General features: G+C 36.3%; 1 long non-coding RNA gene across 1 annotated transcript in view; it reads right to left on the bottom strand.

The window, feature by feature from the left end:
* The window catches only part of LOC132693257 (uncharacterized), a 41,907-nt gene that overhangs the window by 16,974 nt on the left and 9,022 nt on the right, over window positions 1–15,911 (bottom strand). Inside the window, exons 2-3 of the long non-coding RNA XR_013554886.1 lie at window positions 9,531–9,592; window positions 4,779–4,829 (exon numbers count right to left, since the gene is read on the bottom strand). This is a non-coding gene — a long non-coding RNA (uncharacterized LOC132693257). The remainder of the gene's footprint in view (window positions 1–4,778; window positions 4,830–9,530; window positions 9,593–15,911) is intronic.

Below are 15,911 nucleotides of genomic sequence, written 5' to 3' on the forward strand. Positions count from 1 at the left end.
ACCACCCAGGCGCCTCTGAATTAATGAATTCTTACTGACAAAGTCTATATCTGGAAAGAGGGATTAGGGTAAAAATGAAAAATAACATGAGAAATATAAGACACTAGAAGTTTTATAAGAAGAAAGTTTATCGTTAATGTTACCATTAAGATTGTGCTATTTGCTTTGTGCTTTGAAGAATAAAAAAAAAAAAAACTATGCAATTGGAGATATGAAACTAGAAATACACATCTGAAAATTGTTTTCCTTGAAGGCCTAGTTACAATCCCATGATTAGATGAAATAAACAAGGGGGGAGAGGCAACTCTTCAAGGTATACAGCTTACCTGCTATATGTAAGGCATGAAACGTACATTATTCAATTTCATTTTATCATTCCTACTGTGATGCAGGTTTTACTTCCACTTATTATAGATGAAAAACCAGAAGCTCAAACATGCTATGTGACCTGTCAAAATTCCAAAATTTATAAAGTGTAGGTCAGGAATTAAACCTTGTTGGGATTGACCCCAAAGTCTCTTAAAAAGAAGAGAACACATATATGTGGGAGAAATAATATCAAGCAGGGCAAAGGAGGACCAAAAAAAAAAAAATGTGGAATGTGCTACATATCTGCTACATTTTGATCTTGACACTTTAATTGATATTTCTTTCTCATGAGTAAATACCACTTGCCACCAACCATGTATTTATTATGGGGCAAATATGACAGCCTACAGTTGAATCATTTTCTTGAAGAGTGACATAGTTGCCCTATATGTACATGACATGAATTAATCCTATGGTATTGCTAAATAGGAGTTCAGCATCCACCTGGATAACTACAAGTAATGATATTCTAGGTGAATCATTCCTAGCACATATTTGTCCATGGTCTCCTTCCCTTCAAACACCTCAGATGAAACATATCAGCAATGTTTGAAGGGTTGCCATGTTTGTGTTTATAGGTACAAGAAAACATGTTCCTATGTTAAGAAAAAGAGACATGGTGATATCTAGGGAACACTGTATCCTGAAGGGCAGAAGAGATAGTAATTAGTCACTGGGTTTAGTACTAGGGGCTCAAGTCTTGGTCATCACTTACCAGGAACTTACTTTGGGTAAGCTGTTTAACTACCACATAGTGATAACTACCACAGAGCAACATATGCATATTGAACTCTAATTTTCTCAAATAGGTACAACAACCCTTCAAAATATCTATTACATATTTCATTTTTCAGTGAAGGAAATTGATGTCAATCAGTTTAAATTAGGTGGTTCAACTCCAAATTATTTACTGTTACTCACTATGCCAAACTGCCTTTCTTTCTTCCAAACTATGCTAAACCTTTATCTTTAGCCTTTTCATTCTCTTCCATTCCTTCCATCTTCATGAGACCCTGGCTCAAGGAACTATCCCTCCCACCACTCTTTGACCCTCAGAATCTCCTCATAGATCCTTCCTATCAACAACTGAGACTTAAGGCTTTTCTATCTCAGACATTATCTTTCAGTCTAAGAAAAACTTTGTCTCTTCATGGATTCCCTCAAAATTTGTTTATTTTTCCATCCTCAGTATAATACATTTTGGTGTCTGCCCTTATCACTCCAGAGAAATAAACAGCTTTGTCAAATTTCTATGACTTTTTTACTAAACCATGTAAACCCTAGATAGCATTTGATTCAGTCAACTACTCTTCTTGGCAATATCTCATATTCTTGACCACATCCTTCTTAACACTTACAAAATACTGGTTACTAAATGGGCAATGGATGGAGTCTACATGTGCTTGAATGCCAGCTTCATTTCTTAACTCTGAAGTTCTGGGCAGTATTGAAATTCTTCTCTTGAGAATTCATAGGGATCTATTTAGGGGAGATAAAACATTCTCACCTAAAAATATATTGGCATTCAGGGAGTTAAAAATAAGAAACAATGGGAAGTGACTGATGTCTGCTTCAGACTGGATAAAAAGAGAGGACTTTTCTGAGGAGGAGGTCTTTAAGCTGATACATGATAAGGAGCACTGGGAAATAATCTCAGGCAAGTCAGAAGGAATAACCTTGCTGCCTCTGAAGAGTCATAAGAAGCCCGTGTGTCTAGAGAAGACAAAGAAAATAAGATAGAGACATGACATGGGTGGGAGACACAAGCTGATGCTAGAAGATGTAGGGCTTTGTAAACAGAGGTAAAGGTATTCTAAATGCAAAAGGAAGACATGAAAGAGTTTCAAACAGAAAATGATGAGTTTTAAATGCTTAACTATAGTTTTATATGCTTACCCTTGCCATGTATATAAGTAACTATATATGAGCAGTTGATCAAAGAAATTCAGTAGGAAGCTAGATCTGATTTGACTATAAATCTGAAATACCTGGAGGAAAAATACATAGAGATCTCTATGTTACATCGAGAGGAAATCAAACAAAAACATAGCTCTCCTCTGGGTGAGCAACTAAGCATTCAGTTCTGGTGAGTTCCACGCTATTTACTATCTGCACTTACAGATTTAGTCTGGAAGATTATAGCCAATTCCCCTTACCCAACATTAGTGGGAATCCTCACCCCATTCATTGGTGAAATTCTCTGAATTTCAAGTAACAGTTCATATAATGCTGATGAGTAGTTCAAGGGATTTCCCTCATAATGCTTTATAGTTGTTATAAGCATTTTGTGAAAAAAGCTACAGCAATATTTGGAACATAGTAGGTGCTTCTGCCAAAGATACATACGGATATAAACAGATATAAGCATAGCTATAAATACGGACATATTTTGTCTTATTGACAATCCTAAATCCTGGAAAAATAAGTACAAGAAAGAGTAGTACAAAGTGACTCTGAAATATCCCCAAACTCACATAACTACTCAGCTCTAAGCCTAGACCACAGAAAATCTTTTATAAATTTGATTGCTTCATATCTATAGTGTTAGAAGTATTCATTAACTTCAAAGTATTAGAAATGGGTGGATCATCCTAAGCAATACAGATAATTCAGTTGTGATAAGCAAAATCGAAGGTATATGGCACTACATATAATTTGTATGGCAAAAGACACCAAAAGCTAGTATGTAAAAACATGTTAACTTGGGAAATATTTGCAGCACAAATGATAAACAAGTAACTAAAGCTTCCCATAAAACTAACAAATATGGGGGTGCCTGGGTGGCTCAGTCAGTTAAGCATCTGACTCTTGGTCTCAGTTTGGGTCATGATCTTGTGGTTTTGTGAGTTCGAGCCTATGCTGACATCAAGCTCTATGCTGACAGCATGGAGCCTGCTTGGGATTCTCTCTCTTCCCACCTCTCTCTGTCCCTCCCTCACTCATGCTGTCTCTGTCTCTCTCAAAAATAAAAAAAAACAAACTTAGAAAAATAACAAATATAGATTTATGCTTACCATAAAAATAACAAATGTAAACTAATTGACAAATAACTGATAATAGATAATTGGCTAAAGGAGTCCAATGGCCAATAGCTCATGAGAAAGTGTTTAATGTTAATAGTCAGGCAGAGAAATACATATTAAATAAAGTAATGTAGCACATTAGTTTGACAAAAATGTTAAGAAGGAATAGCATATAGTGGTGAGGAGAATTCTCATAGAGATGAATGAAGTCGAAATTTGGGGAACCTTTGGAAGTAATATGGGAATTGGCATTAAAAAATCTATCAGTAGCTGTTAAAATTTAAAATACCATAATCTTTGATCCAGAAATCCTATTATTAAAATAATCTTACAGAAATAAAATAGCCAAGACATAAGTACAAGAATTTTTACTGCAAGGATTTTTATGTGCAAGGGTTTTATATATTCATAGAAGCAAAAAAACAAAACAATAACCATCAAGAGTGAGGTTGTTTAATAATTATATCAATTCTGAATTTACTGAGAAGAATAGCTGTTATATGTTTAAATTCAAGTTGTAGAAATTATAAAAATATGTTCATAAATGTTTATTACAATCTTTATTGTAAACAACTATACCAATAAGCCATACCTATAGGTTTGCATATTTTTATCTATGTCCATATGAAAATTCATAAAGGTATGGAAAAATACAAAACATGCTGTTATCATTAGTTAATTCAGTATGGTAGAAGGATATTCAAAACATTTTCCTTACACTTTGGATTGATTTACTGGATTAAATAAACATATACTACATTCATAATTTATACAGATAATACATTTTTAAAAGACACATAATTTTTTTTAAGGGAATAAATGCAAGGGTGCTGTTCAATTTTCAGAAGAAAATGTTATTTTTCTGTGTCTTCTCCAGCTGCAGCCTCATTTCCAATCTTGCTTTTTAAAATTCACTTTCATCATGAGTTGTTTATGTGGATATTTCTCTGGTCCGCAGTGTCTCGATACCAATTAAAGGTTAAAACATCTGAAGTGCATAGTTTATTCCCCACAGAGCCCTAATATGGCTTAGAATATATAGCCCTTTGGCAGATTAGACAAACACAAAACTACTTCCTTTTAAAGAAATGAGAGTTGTATTATCTCTCTAGAAGACATTTTTTCCTTTCAAGTTTCTCTGCCTTCTCTGAATATTGCAAAACACTGCAACATAATCAAATAACCAAACAATGCTTGTTTATCATCTTAATACACCAGTGCTCTACTAGCCAATGTACCAAAGAAATTAAGCAGCCATTATCACTTTATCCCTGCTGTTCTGAAACTAATAAAAACACATTAATAATAAAGTATAGTTAAATATAAAGGGCCATGTAACAAGATGAAGCAATAGAAAAAGTAAACATTATACAATTAAATACACACCTCCACAAAATTCTCATCAGTGGGACTGGTCTGAGTGCAGAAATGGTGACACTTATAAGTAGATAAAATAGAATGAAAAAAGGTTAAAAAATATTATATATATATTTTATATTATATATTAAATATATATTAAATAAATATATTATATTAATATATATTAAATATTATAGATTTTATATTATATAAATATATATTATATTATATAAATATATATTATTATAATATATTATATAAATATATATTATTTATATTATATATATTATATATATCGCTTCTCGGCCTTTTGGCTAAGATCAAGTGTAAAAAATATTATATATACATATAATATATATATTTAACTATATGTTACATACAAATACGATATGTAAATATAAAACAAATATATAATAAATAAGTATTTTATACACACACACACATACACACAACAAAGATATGTAGATTGTATTGAGACATATAAGGATCTCGTATTGAGTGATTGATTCTTAGATAAAGACAGGCTGAGTATGTCAACTGTTTAGCAAAAGCAGAACAAGATAAGTTACAACAAATCCCAGAGGGGCACCTGGGTGGCTCAGTTGGTTAAGCGTCTGACTTCAGCTCAGGTCATGATCTCACAGTCTGTGAGTTCAAGCCCCGTGTAGGGCTCTGTGCTGACAGCTCAGAGCCTGGAGCCTGTTTTGGATTCTGTGTCTCCCTCTCTCTCTGCCCCTCCCCTGCTCATGCTCTGTGTCTCTCTATCTCAAAAATAAATAAAAACATTTTTTTAAAAAATCCCAGAAAGCAAACATGCAAACATCACCTACATTCTCTGCAAGACAGGGTCAAAAGGACTGACCATTGTCTAAATGTGTCCAAGGTGCCCGAGATTTTACAAATGGATATGTCCACTGACAGTGTAAAAGGTATATAACAGTTGGAGATCGAAGTACATAAAGCATTATGTTAAATTAGAGAAATAAGTCAGGATGGCAAAAATCCCAGTCACCTAGAAATCACTTTTAAAATTCTGACACAAAGCCAACTACTTTTGGTAGCCAATTCTCCATAAACCTCACATTTCTTTACATTTTGTGAGTAGAACTGCCCATTGTTTTTAATCCAGGCTGTCTTCTTGAGGATGTTTGTATAGCAAAAATCCTTGGAAGTTAAAGATAGTGTCTCCCTCTAGAACAAGCATACTTTTTGTCTAGTATAATAAAGGTAATAACTCCCACAAGAGGAAAGATGGACAGGTTCATCCCCATTATAAAAGATCTGGGTCCCCTATGTTTAGGGTTCCTCTCTGTAAAACGTAGTCCATCTGGGCCCATGTGTGCTTCCCTGTGAGACTTGGGATAAGGGAAAATGATGCAAGTTTGTTGTTCAACTGTGCTATGAATAATAAAGGACTTTGTCTTTGACCAAGGAGTCTCATGTTTCCCCCAGCGTCAACGAAATTGCAAGCTTATGAACTTGCAAGTAGGGTGAAATCTCAGATCCTTCACAGTTCTTCAGTGTTGGAGACAAGACTGGGGTACTTACAGAGACAGGGGCTTTTGAAAGTGTGAGGTTGAGGGCTTTGTGGCACAGAGAAGGAGATTTGATAAGAAGTTAGCAGAGATCAGTAGCAAACATCAAATATATTTTACAGAAGTATTTGTTTACATTGGATTAGAAAGTTTGGAAGGAATGAGAGAAACAAAGAGAAAAGGAAAAGAAGAAATGGAGGGACGAAAGGAAGAGAGGGAGGGAGAAAAGACAGAAGGTTTCCTTACCACTGTGATTTTAGAAGAATGGCTTCAGGCAATTTCTTCTCAATCTGAAAATGTTTTAAGAAGAAGATTCCCTTGGTTTGATAAATTCAACATTATTCTTATCCTGTTGGTTAATAAATGTTTTGATATGTTTAATCTGTGTGGTTTTAAGATTGCATTCGCCTAAAATGTTTTGGCTATGCAAAGTGATAGATCTATAAAGTTCAGCTCTAGGTTTTTCATTATTTTTGATTAACAAGACTGACCTAGATACCCTTCCCAACAAAAGTTGACTTTTAATTTTAAAATTTGTTAACAAAGCTGTTCAATTTCTTTACATATCATTCCAATGTATATAATTTGCAGCAAAGCCATTTTATGTGTGTGATTCAATAATCTTCATTCTTCTTCTCAATAGGAGGTACCCAATTTAAGAGATTTATTATAAGTTTGGAATGATAACTTAAAATAAAGGAAGAATTTTTGATTTACTTAAGCAAAAAATATATATGACAATTTGTTAAGCAATAGTACTGTAATTTTACAGGTCTTCTTTGGCTTTATTGATCAAAGACTAAAAAATATCTTAAAAGAGAAATTTTGGTTCTTATAGTGTCAAAGGCCACATTTTAAAGAGGTCTCAGCAGATTCTCTAAAAAAAATGTAAGAAAACGATTGAAAAGAATAATGAACATATTCATGTACTAGGTTCCATACTGAGTTTTCAAATCCTGTGGCTTATTTGAGCTTCCTTTAAAAAAAAGTATTCTTTGGTTAACATTCATTAACCATACCCTGCTGATAACAAGAAATAAATGTAGGCAGCTGGATGACAGCGAATGTATTAGAGTTGAAATTGCCCTGGACCGGTGATCCAAAGACCTACTTTTCTCCAACTTTACTGCTTAAACATGTTACCAAATGAAATGTATGTCAAAATTCTCTTTAAATTATTTTGCATGTATTGTTACCAATGATGCAGTCAAATAAGTATTGGTTGACTAAATAAATAATTGAAAGCAGTGTGTGTGTGTGTGTGTGTGTGTGTGTGTGTGTGTACTGTAGGGGTCAAGAGTAGGCTGCCCCTAGATGGGACACAGTGGCATGTAGATTATTGTTAACTGAAAACAATCCAGGCAACAAAAAACTCAGAAAAAAATTTTGATCTCCTCCCCAACTGCCTAAAAAGAATTTAGATAGAGGGCCTGTACCACGAAAAGATCTATTAATAGATATTCCTTTTTACTTAAGAGAGTCATCTGCATAATAGGGCAACTTTGTTTTCCAAATATCTCCTCTCACCTTTCTGCTAATGATTTCCTCCCCTTTGTATCCTCAAATACCTACCACCTCTCTTTATCTCATGATGTTATACAAAGCCTCCTGTTGCCGAACTGCCTCTGAAATTTCATGTCTATGTGAATTCCTGGTATGTACCAAATACTCACACGCACACATATATGCACACACATGTATGCATATATATATATATATGTACATACATATACCTATATGTACATTTGTGTGCATATATGTGTGAGAGGCAGAAAATGAGAGAATATACACGTGTATATGGAAGTATACACATACATATGCATATATATATATAATACACACAAATACACAGAAGTCATTTATAACACTAATCTGTGGATCTCAATATTCAATCCATCAGCCTTGAATTGGGCCTAATAACTGATATCTATAGTCTTATACTGGAGAAATTGAGTGATATAGGAAAACGTGACTTTATTTAAAAACATTGTTTAAAAAAAAAAAACATTACTTTCTAGCTTAGTTGACTCCATAACACTGCTTATTAGTCCTCTCTCGTCAACATAACATCCCTTATTCTTTAGAGACTTTGTTGTCATTAAGAAAAATCTACAAATGGAGGTGCCTGGGTGGCTCAGTCAGTTAAGCATCCCACTTCGGCTCAGCTCATGATCTCACAGTTTGTGAGTTCGAGCTGCACTTCAGGCTCTGTACTGACATCTCTGAGCCTGGAGTCTGTTTCGGATTCTGTATCTCCCTCTCTCTGTGCCCCTTGCCAGCTCACACTCTGCCTCTCTCTCTCTCTCAAAAATAAATAAACATTAAAAAAATTAAAAACAAAGATCTACAAGTGTATCCACTTTATTATTAAATCTGCATCTACGTGATATTTTCCTCTTCTGATATCTTATTGTTGAAAGCTGAATTACGTGCACTCATCCAGTTCCCAGCTCAAGATGTATGCTATCAATTGTGTCCTCTTTTTCCTGTATTGGAATCACTACCACTCTACCAGTTTCTTCATGTTATATTGTAAGCTATGCTCAAGATACTTCTCCATGCATTTTCCCCCACATCAAATTGGTCAAGTACTTTCAGTGACTCTTCCTTGCTATTTATCAAATCTATCCATCATTCTTTTCTTTTACATGTTAACTCAATCTCTTATAAACTCTCTTGCAAATTTTTCATAGCCTCTTGTGTTTAGTCTTGCCCTCTCCCTCTAGTTTACTCTTCCTATTGCCACCAAATTGATTTTTCTAAAACAAAAACCTTAGCTTGATTCCCCTGCTTATAATGCTTATGACTTATAATTCTTTATGCTCTAAAGCCCATACCTCATAGTTAGCTTACAAAACCCTTTTTGATACGGTCCCAATCTAAATCTCTTGCCTCATTTCCTTTAAATTTGTTTTATGTTTTAGTGGAGTAGATATTTTATAACTCCATTCTTTTACACGTAATATTTCTTCAGCTAGGAATAATTACACACATACACACACACACGCACACACACACACACACACACACACACACACATGCTTTCACACACACCCTCACACATACTTTATCTCCTTAGAGTACTCCTAATTAGCATGGCATGGATAATTAGAAAAGCTTTTATACATACATGCATAGAGTTAATTACTATATTTGTGATAGCTCTCTACATTTAACATGCTTCTTATTATTACATTTACCATATTGGACTGCCACATGTGTGTGTCCATATTTATTTGCCTACCTTGATGTCCTAGAGGCTGATTCATGCAGAGAGCATCTTGTTCTTTTCTGCCTCTTCTGTGACTGGTATGAAGAGATTCAAAATATGTACGGTGAGTAAATAAATGGATAAACATTTATCTTTGTGATGAATGACATGATATATTACTAATGTGCAAAGGAGATGAATCATCATCAAAATGTATGCTAATCAGATTTCATGAAGAATAGCGAACATACTGTAAAGAATCTGAGCCTTCTCTGCTTTGCCATTAATCTGTAGATATGCTTCCCAGTTGGCTCTGTCATATTGTTAATGACAAATGTCACGTAAGACTATCTCTAAATTAAAATATAAGCCTCTGAGTGTAGGTTACTGGAAACATAGTCCTCATCCTACAACAAGGTTGTATATAAAATTTTTTCTTTTAATTCAAGCCTTTGGAGCTCAGATGCTTTCTTCTGTGACAGCAGTATTGTGGACTATTAATTTTTTTCAAGAAGGTCACAAAAGGCAATTTACCCATAAAATTTCTGATCATAAAGAGTGAATTTTTTCAACTGTACTTAACTATTACTCCTTAAAACCACACATTTTCTCCTTCTGAAGGACTGAGATTCTCCACCTCCTGCCAATGTGTTCTTTCATCAGAATGCTGAATCTTTGGCAAGGAATGGATTGTATTCAAGGTCTTGCACTCAAGTTTTTTATATTCCAACAGGCTACTTACATTTTTGTAATAGCTTTTTCATGCAGTTGAAAAGGTAACCATCTATTTATTTTTTATTTTTTTTAATTTTATTCATTTATTTTTGAGAGAGAGAGAGAGATGTGGGGAGGGGTAGAGAGAGAGAGATTCCAAGCAGATTCTGCACTGCCAACATAAAACCCAACATGGGGCTCAAACTCACGAACCAGGAGATCATCACCTGAGCAGAAATCAAGAGCCAACGCTTAACTGCCTGAGCCACCCAGGCACCGCGAAAAGGTAATCATCTAGTTTTAAATCCATGGCATTTATATTTCCTTTATGTCTTATATATTGTGGTAGGTACTCTAGAGGAAACACAGAGGTCTAAGACCCTGGTTAGGTTTTTAGAGCATTGAGAAAAAATAGGGAGCTGAATGCCCCCATTTTTTTATCACATAAAATACTCAATGGTACTAGATGTGACTAGAAAGTGTGAGACGAGTACATTTCATACAGGTTCTTGAATGTCGTGCTAAGAGTTTTACCCTCAAGCAGGATGCATTAAGATGTCATGAAAAGCTTTGGACATACACTTTTGAAAGTATAATTAGTAAGTGATAGGTATGAAAGCATAAAAGGGACAATGACTGCTAGAGGATCCGTTAGGTTATTGCAATAGCTTCATTTCTGCTTAAAATTGAGGAACAATGATCAAATGTCTCCAGTAAAGGACCAAAATCTACAGACACAAAACTTCTCTGAAACTTCACATCTGATGGTGAATGGTTTCATAAGACAATGAGAGTACTAATCCTTAAAACATTCATACTTAAGAGGAATCACTACATTTAAGGTATGCATGAACGCTCAAATATTTCATGTTAGGCATCTTTCTACTAGGCACCTAACAACACATAATTACCATTTGAGAAAATATCTCCTTGTCACAATCTGTCACAGTGATGTGTAATCAAGTTGTACGGACATATTTACCACGAGAAGGAAAACGCTTTGTTTTATTTTCAAATATTTACTTATTTTTGACAGGGAGACAGCGTGCAAGCAGGGTAGGGGCAGAGAGAGAGGTGGATAGAGGATCTGAAGAGGGCTCCACAATAACAGCAGAGAGCACGATGTGGGGCTCAAACTCACAGACTGTGAGATCATGACCTGAGCCAAAGTCAGATACTCTGAGCTGAAGTCCGATGCTTATCCAATTGAGCCACCCAGGCACCCTATGATGAAAATGCTTTGAAAGACACGTGACTTTCCCCATCTGTTATACAGAAAGCATGGGTGGTTATACAGCATATGTAAGTATGTCAACTTTGAAAGTCTGAAAATAATGTTCCTAACTAACAAAAATTAAGCTAGCAAGAAAATTAAATTGAAAAAACTGAAACTTTAACAGATGCTTGAAAAAATCCTGACATTAAGCATATTGAGGCAAGCCTAATTTTTTGGATCACTGACATCCCACTCTGTGGTGGCTGTGTCTAAGAAAATACTAAGCTCCATGAAGAAATGTGATAATTAAAGTATTTGGTGGCAACATATATGTCATCACACTCTGGCATCTTCCTTTTCAAGATTCCACAGTGGAAAAAATACAAGCGTGTTGTGGTTTTTGGTGACTGTTGTTTTCCATCAAGAGCAGGAAACAATTGCATTTACTTTTTTCTTCTACACATACACACACAGGAAAAATGCCACCAAATATGGCTGAAAAGTTACAACATACTTAAAGGTACATATTTTAAAACCCAGACCGAAAACTGAAATTTTTCAACAGAAATTTCTTTTGACATAGAGAAAACTCTCTAAAGGTGATGAGTTTACTAAATGTCCTTTTTTTGCAAGTTGAAAGCTATGTAATTTTTGATACTGAATCCTCAGTAAACTGTAACCTTTAGATATCTGCTATAGCAATAATTGTCTTTTCAGGCCCATGACCCAACAATCAAGCCATTGGTAATTTCCAGGAATCCGCACATACTCTCACCTTCAGCCATTTTTTTTCTCCCACATAAAAAGCTTAAAGTGGATGGCCAGATGTAATACTCATAGTTCTGCCTAATGGGAAGGTATTTTCCTAACTCTTTCAAAATCAGCCCTGAATATGACCATCATATAGCCATCATCCATTCTTCGCTTTTGCCTTCAAATCAAACTGACCCATCCATAAGTTAGAAGTTGGAAATTTCCTCCTCTGTTAGCTACTGGTATGGACTTCTTACCCCACCTCTTCCCTGGTATGGTCATAGGTGCGAACTGGGGAAATGGCCCTGATGGAACTGTTGTGGAAGGTCTGGGGGTCTGGGATCTCTGCTCAGTCAGCTTATCTGTTCCTCCTCTTCCTGCTCAGTTTCCTTTTTAGGATGAGCTGCTATTTGAGCCCATACATCTTTATGACTTGGAAGGGTCTTAGTCTGTTTAGACTGCTATAACAAAATACCACTAACTGAGCAGTTTATAAACAGAAATTTATTTCTCACAGTTCTTGAGACTGGAAGTCCAATATCAGGGTATCGGCACGGTTAGGTGGGGACTCCCTTTCAAGTTACAGACTTTTCATTGTATCCTTACATGGCAGATAGGCTAAGGATCTCAAGAACACTGATCCGGTCCATAAGGGTTTCAGTTGTGTGACCTAATCACCTTCCAAAGACCTCACCTTGTAATACCATCACCTTTAAGAGTCAGGATTTTACCATATGAATTCTGGGGAGACACAAACATTCAGACCATAGTAGAATGTCTGACATAACCCAGATCATAGAAGCATGGTCATTTGGTGGCCTGCTGTCTAGTGCTCCATGTCTACAGAATCCCAGGGACTTGCCAAGAGCTACTTGTAGACAGGCACACAAATAGAACCCCAGGGCACTTTGTTATAAGTTTTTCACAAGAGCTTGACAAATACTACATACTATATATTTTCCAATCACTGGCATCTCTAGAGCCATAAGGCTTAAGGTGTCATCTGCACCTACTAGCCGAACAGCTTTCCCTACAGCCCAGACCTGCTACAGAGCCCTTGGTGCTCTAAGTGTCACTCAAAATTTGGTAGCCTCTGGTCATTCAAATCACTATCACTCAGTTTGTCAGAAGCAGTATTCCTAGGTTCAGAATATGTTGCCTCAAGAACTCAAAGAGGTCTATCAAGAGCTGTGTTTCATTCATTGTGATTAGGGATTGACTTGTCCCTGAATAAAAATTGACTGAAGTGACAGGCCACTGAATCTTAATTCTGCCCTTTGGAGCATATGTGTGATAGAACAAAGTTCTCATAATTTAGCTACCTCTTGCTCATCCTGGCTGGTCAACTTGATACCTTGGTTTTTGTTTTTTATTTTTTTTAACATTTATTTATTTTTGAGACAGAGAGAGAGCATGAACAGGGGAGCTGTCAGCACAGAGCCCAACGCGGGGCTCGAACCCACGGACCATGAGATGATGACTTGGGGCGAAGTTGGACGCTTAACCGACTGAGCCACCCAGGCGCCCCTTGATGCCTTTGTTTTAATGAATCAGTCTGATAGTCTATGGGACTCCAGGTGGTACATACCTCTTCAGAATATGACAGAAGGTAGGAGAGCTAACATATCACTGATGCAACCCTGCCAGTGAATACTGTGGTCCAACTGAGGCAAATGCAAACTGTTCCTGATCCTCTTGGCTAAACAAAACAGCTGCACATCACATACTGAAAGCCTTATTAATCCTCTCCAGGAATAATTCCACATCCATCACAGCAGCTGTGAATGGGACTACCACTTGGTTGAGCTTGCAGTGGTCTATAGTCATTTTCTATGACCCATCCAGTTTCTGCAGGAACCAGGTTAGCGAAGGAAATTATAAGATAAGGAACATTATTCCTGATGCTTTCGGATTTTACGGGTAGAACTAATATTTGCCATGTCTCCCCTTCCCCAGGATATAATCCTACTTTTGATTCACTTCTTTTAAGTCATTTTTTAAGGTTTCAGCTGAGTATTCCCCAAAGGCCAAGTACCCAGTGTAAGGTTTATTCCAACTGCCAAGTATATCACTTCCAATATTGTACTCAGGAAGTTGGGAAATGACCGCTGGGAGGGTATGGAGACTAAGGAGGCCCACTGTGAGCTGGGCTTCAGCCAGGACTCCATTTACTGCCCAGTCCTGATAAATCTCCATTATGAGTGGAACCATGATGATACTTTAGGTCTCCAGGCATCAATGCCAACTCAGACTTTATGTCCAATAATCTTCAAAATGTCTAAGAACCACTTTCTCCAGTGTACCTGAGTAAATGGCCATAGTTTCCTTTGGGCAAGTCCTGGAGGAATTATATACATTCATTGCAGTGCTGCAAGTTCCTCCAGTTTAGGAACATAGAGACCAGTCCTGTCAAAAAGATTTCTGGTTTAAAAACTGACTCAGGACTGAGACCTAAATGAAAGATCTTACTTTCAGTTTCTAACTCTTCTAATTCTGGCCTTTTGCTAGTTGTGTATGTTAAATAACACCCTTTTCAGCTGCCTTTCTAGTTTGTGCCTCAGAACACCACATTCTGTGAACCATTTCCACAGGGTTTTGTTTGTCACTCCTCTTTCTACGCCTTCACCCTTGCTGGTTCTAATCATAATTTCAGTTTCCTGGCCTATTTTGTGGCGTGGTGTACCCGGTCCCTATTACTTTGGGGTCCAATCATCCCCATGTGGAACTCAGCTCTGTGACCAGACTCCTCTCCCACTCTTAGTCCTGGCCTGCAGAAGAAATGAACTTTATAGCGATGCTGGTCCTCCCACAACTCATTCCTCATGTGTCCTCTGGGCCGTTATAAACTTGTAGTGTTTTTTTTTTCACTTTGTGTAATACATCCATTGCAACATGTCCACTTAACCTCAGCCTCTTTATTTCTTGCTCTACTCTCTGCCAGGGCAACTTGATCATTTTCACATCACTCAGCACTGACATTGCTTTCTCTAGGCTTCTCAAAGCCACCCCAGCAGTGAGTTTACTGAGGAATGGAGTGAACTCACTGAGGAGTGAAAAAAAACCACTACAAGTTTATATATACATCCAGTGGAGGAAATCTTGCCATTTGCAACAACATAGAACTTGAAGTCATTATACTTAGTGAAATAAATCAGAGAAAGGTAAATACTGCATGATCTCATGTATATGTGGAGTCAAAAAAAACAACAAACAAGAACACAGAAACGAAAACCCAACTCAGTTACAAAGAACAGATTGGTGATTGCCAGAAGTGGGGAGTAAGGGGTGAGCAAAATGGGTGAAAATGGTCAAACGATACAAACTTCCATTTATAAAATAAATAAGTCATGGGGATATAATGCACAACATGGTGACTGTAGTTAATAATACTGCATTGTATATTTGAAATTTTCTAAAAGAGTGAATCTTAAAAGTTCTCTTCACAAGAAAAAAATTGTAACTATGTTTGGTGACGGATGTTCACTAGACTTACCGTGGTGATCGTTTCTCAGCATATACAAATATAGAATCATATAGAATGTGTTATGCTGCACAGCTAAACTTAATATGTTATATGTCAATTATATCTATGTAAAAAAATTGAACTACCCTAATCCAGCAATCCCATTTCTGGGCATATAATCAAAGGAAATCAAATCCTTATCTTGAAAAGATATCCTTCCTCTAGTGTTCATAGAAGCATTAGTCACAACAGCCAAGGTATGGAAACA

Source organism: Panthera onca, chromosome B1, assembly GCF_046562875.1.
Source record: "Panthera onca isolate mPanOnc1 chromosome B1, mPanOnc1 haplotype 2, whole genome shotgun sequence".
NCBI lineage: Eukaryota > Metazoa > Chordata > Mammalia > Carnivora > Felidae > Panthera > Panthera onca.